Genomic DNA, 5,000 nt, shown 5'->3' with positions numbered 1-5,000 from the left:
TAAGGCGACATCATTATCGACTCCAGACATGTTAGCCGAATATCGACCACGAGAAAGGATCAGCTCATATCTGCCGAAGAAAGCGAGGAGCGGCCAGTGGAGCGCAGTCCGGCCGTGGCTCGTCGGACGAGGAGGTGCCAGCAACAAACACAGAAACACGAGAAAATATATTCGGAGAAAAATAAAAATCGAGCCGATCCCACGAAACATGACAGCGAGGGGATCTGAAGAAATCCCAGCTCTGCAGGACGGCGCCCCGTCTCGGCTCGAGTCCCTGCCGGACCCAGGGATCGGAGGCCCAGCGCCGCCGCCATAAACCATCGATTCGGCGCCCCGTAGGCTCGGGCCCCGCGCTCGTCGCCCGCACCACAATATTCATTTAGATAGAGTCGTAAAAATGTCATAACCCCGAACGAGATGGTGGCTTCAGCATTGCAATGTTGTAAAAGTTTTTGCAGTGGAACGCAACTGGTCGTGAGACTGTTTGGAGCCCTCGGAGAGACCTCCTTCGCCTCCTCCTCCTTCACCATCACGTCCTTTTCATTCTTCCTCCTCCTCCTCCTCCTCCTCCTCCTTCTTCGCCTCCTTTTTTCGCTTGTGTTACATCATTCGCATCCCCCTTCCCAGGCCGCTACTTTTTATTTGCTTTCCTTCTTCGTCACATGCGAGTTACCCGCCGTTAATTAATTCCCCTTTCTTGTATCGCCTTTCACTTTATATTTATTTCTCCGTTTGTCTTTCACATCTTGACCTCCTCGCCTTCTGCTCTGCCCCCCCCCCCCCCCCTTTTTCTTCAACATCTTTCACTTTTTTTCTGCTGCTTTGCCTGATTCTCCTTCTCCTCCTTCTCTTCTTCTTCTTCCCCTCCTCCTCCTTCTTTTTCTTTTTCTTTTTCTTTTTCTTTTTTTTCTTCTTCTTCTTCTTCTTATTCCTCCTCCTCCTCCTCCTCCTCCTCCTCCTCCTTCTCCTTCTTCTCTTCCTCTACCTCCTCTTCTTCTTTTTCTTTTTCTTTTTCTTTTTCTTTTTCTTTTTCTTTTTCTTTTTCTTCTTCTTCTTCTTCTTCTTCTTCTTCTTCTTCTTCTTCTTCTCCTCCTCCTCCTCCTCCTCCTCCTCCATTTCTCCCTCCCCAATCCCTTTCTCATCTTCCACTTGATTTCCCTCCAATGTCGGCCTCGAACCCGAGCCTTGTTGTTGTCGGAGGGCGTGACCGAGGACTGTGGGTCGTGGAGGCCAATTCATTGTGTTTTAATGGGAAACGGTAACGTTGATCCCCCATTGAGACTTATGCCGAGAAATCACAGCTATTGTCTTACCACAGATGTTGATTTGCCTCCGTTATCACTGGTCGTTGTTTTTGTTGCATTTGCCTCGTTTAGCTGTTACTGTTGTTGTTTCTGTTTACGTTACGAGGCCTTTCGTCTTGCCACGTTGAGTCAGTGGAAATGACAAGCTAGAAAACATCCGACAGTGTGAATGACCCGGAGAGAATGTGAGAGAATGTTGAACTCCTTGTGATAAACACAAACCTCTTACCTTTTTTCTTTTTTTTTTCGATTATGGGTACGGAAAAGCAGCCTTGATCTTTAATCCATCTTGATGATTTTTAAAATGACATTATGGATTTTGAGGGATGAACGAGTGCCAGAAAAGTCTCGAACCTCTGTGGCCATGAGAGGGCCAGCAGTGTGAGGCGCTTTGAACGCCTTCGGTCCGCTGACTAATCGCTTAAAACTCCCTAGTCACTTTGAATCTTTGGAGAATTTTACCAAAATATATTCTTGGTTGTGTGCTTGACCCGCTTGGACTAGGCTTAGATCCGCCTCCCAAGTCACCTTGCTTGCTCGAATATCCAAGCAGTTTTAGATCACGTTAGGACCCCTGGGGTTAAGTATATGGTCAAGAGTCGTTTTGCACTTCAATTGCAGTTGCAAGGCGTTTGAAATTACCCGAGTGCTTTCAGATCAGTGAAGTGCCTCAGTTATGATTGTCGATGTGATCGGTTGATCTTTACCGGTTTTGCTTGAAGTCATAACTGTGATTGCTACCAAATTTAGTGTGGAGCTGAAATTATTATTGACAAGTCATCATTTTTCAACGTGACTATTGTTATTATTACTGTTATGATTATCATCATCATCATCATTTTACTTCTGTTATTATCAGTAATGTTATTATAGTCATAACAATCATGATTTTCATAACATCATTATGTATTAGCATTTTGATATCAGCATGACATGGAAAGTCGAAAAAACACACAAAGATAGGCAATGGGACCATCTAAACTGCAAATCTAGGGGTTACTTATCATTGATTGATGATATCTTTGTAAGGCAATGTCTCCGGAGTCATTGTAACTTGGACACTAATATTCTAACGTCAGTTCTCCATTATGCCGAGTCAAGTAGCCGTAGGATATCGGGAACGGAGAATTTCCATCGTGCTTCCCTCTCATTTAGCCGCCATTGAAAGTATGGCTACGAGAGTGTGTTTATGAGACGAAATGGAGGCCGAACGCTCGAGAGTTGGTTCAAAATGTAGAGTTAGGTGGACTTCTTTGTTCTCATGATAATGGAACTCATATACCAGTTGTTTTCAAAAGGTATCCGACTATAATATTTGTGGGTAAACAAACGAAGCTTGGGAGACGTGGCTTGGTGCATGTATGTAGCCGTTCCTAATGCACATGCGTGACTTTCTTTCCACCTGCAGAAGCTGTTAGTCGACAGCAATCTACCGATAAGGATGAGTGAGTGCCGTCGGATTTTCGTTTATGACAAAATGACGGTAAAACGAAAAGCGATACTGAATCCAAATTTTGAATTTAGCTTGGGGATTCCCACGTCGAAACGATCCGCAAAATTCAACAGGCTTTCGGGGACCAAGCAAGGGCACCACACATCATTGTAGAGTGAAGCACGTTCTGGTAGGGCTTCAACAACCCGAAATGAGATCTGCATTGATCAGTTGAGGACCAAGGTCACCAGAGTCCTCAATTGGTCAATGACGATCTCATTTCGGGATGCCGAGGGCCTACCAGAACGGCACTCACTTACTCAACCCACCTTTCGGCAGTTTGCTGTCGACTGAGAGGTTCTGCAGGTGAGAAGAAATTCACGCATGTGCATTAGAAATGTCTACATACATGCACCAAACCACTTCTCCCGAGCTTCGTTTGTTTACGCACCAAAAAATCAAAGTAGGTTTTTTTTATGAAAACACCTCGTATACATACGCACGCGTACATCCATACACACACACATACACATACACACACACACACACACACACGCACACGCACACGCACACGCACACGCACACGCACACGCACACGCACACGCACACGCACACGCACGCACGCACGCACGCACGCACGCACGCACGCACGCACGCACACACACACACACACACACACACACACACACACACACACACTGTATATATATTAACAATTAATCTCTTATTTCATAGCAGCTGGAAGTGTAGTAGATGTTTTTTTTCTTTCTTTCTTTCTAAACGAGGTTCGGACTAAATCCTTGAAAGATCTTAACAAGAAATGTTCCCATTACTTTCAGGGACGAATGCAAGAGACAACACAGCTAAAAGTTGGCCGTTCAGTAACATCCTTCTCAGTGAAATCAGCAGAGAGTTGTACATTCACTTCGAGTCCAGCAAAATTAAGGGCCGCGTCTCACTACTCCGTCCAGCGAAAGAATTTTAACTGACTCATCACCATAAGAGAGTTCGCGCCGCCCACTCTGCTTGCTGATTCTCGGGGAAAGAAAAGAAAAGAAAAGAAAAAAACAGAACAACACTGTTCTTTACGTCAGTCACGAACAATCGGTATGGTGGGCAGCTCAGTGTTCATTCATTCTCCATTGTTACGTTACGCCCTTCAGAATGTTCACAGACACAAGATGGAGGAGTTATTGGCGAGTTCTCTTTGCCAAGGTAGTTACTCACTGAGTCAGCCATAAGATCAGTCAGCTCATACTCACATACTCAGTTCCCTGGGCTCTGGAGACTGGCGTAATTGGCGTCATAAACGAACAGTTACAAAAACGTCAAGCTTCTTCGTGTTGCCAGAGTGACGATAAACTGCTCTCTTTCTCTCTCTTTCTCCCTCTCTCCCTCTCCCTCTGTCTCTCTCCCGCATCGCGCTCGCCTCTCGGGGTAGCTGCTTTATCTGTCCTGGCATATCTCCGGTTGAGCGATAACGTTAATCCTTGGAAAGAACACAGGTGGACATACCGTGAGGAGGATCAATAAAAAGAAAAGAGAGAGAGAGAAAAAAAAAGATGGACTCCTACAAACCGACCGCTTGCACCATGCCAACGAACCGTGGGTGAATTCCTGTAGGATTTCTGACAAGAGCCTCTAAAGGAAGCCTCAGGACTCTCAATTGAAGGTTTATAAGACTCGACTCCTGCAAGGCACCTGTTATCCTCCGTAGGTCCATTATAGTCCTATCCTCAACGGACATCCCCCGCGGGGACGGGCGGCTGCTAGCAGAAGGGAAGTGCCAAGACCGAGGTAAATCTTCACAAGGAGCGTCTCGGACCGGCCAGCCACGCGTCCTATCATTAGTCAAAATAAATTCATCGCTCGGTAATGTCTTCTGGAGCGAGATGAAGTGCCCAGAATAAAACGCGGAATTTGGAAGCCGAGCTGAGGTGTCTCCCGGGAGTCAAATGTTGTCGTTGTTGAACAAAATACACATGTCATTTTCTTTTGAAGTCCTCGACATTTTTCACATTTTCCTTTCGTGCAGGAGTATATTGATTACCATACCTATTATTGTCATTTGAATTGCACATTGCTGCCGAGGACGCTGAGCTAAATGTAAATTACTACCGACAAGGCTCGCTGCTGCGCCACCGCCACGGAAATTTTTTAGACCGTTTCGAATACTTCGGTTTTGTTTGGGATCACTCGTTGTGGGAAACGCGGACAACCCCGCAGACAGCGCCGCGACTTCGGCTAATCGCTCAAGACACTTT

General features: G+C 45.9%; 1 protein-coding gene across 1 annotated transcript in view; it reads left to right on the top strand.

Moving 5' to 3' along the window:
* Window positions 1-5,000, top strand: part of LOC125044073 (protein O-mannosyl-transferase TMTC2-like) — a 74,736-nt gene that overhangs the window by 9,607 nt on the left and 60,129 nt on the right. The window lies entirely within an intron of this gene.

The sequence above is a fragment of the Penaeus chinensis genome, chromosome 35 (genome assembly GCF_019202785.1).
Source record: "Penaeus chinensis breed Huanghai No. 1 chromosome 35, ASM1920278v2, whole genome shotgun sequence".
Taxonomy (NCBI): domain Eukaryota; kingdom Metazoa; phylum Arthropoda; class Malacostraca; order Decapoda; family Penaeidae; genus Penaeus; species Penaeus chinensis.
Note: the sequence above shows the minus strand (reverse complement) of the source record. Positions and strands in the feature narration are given on the sequence as shown.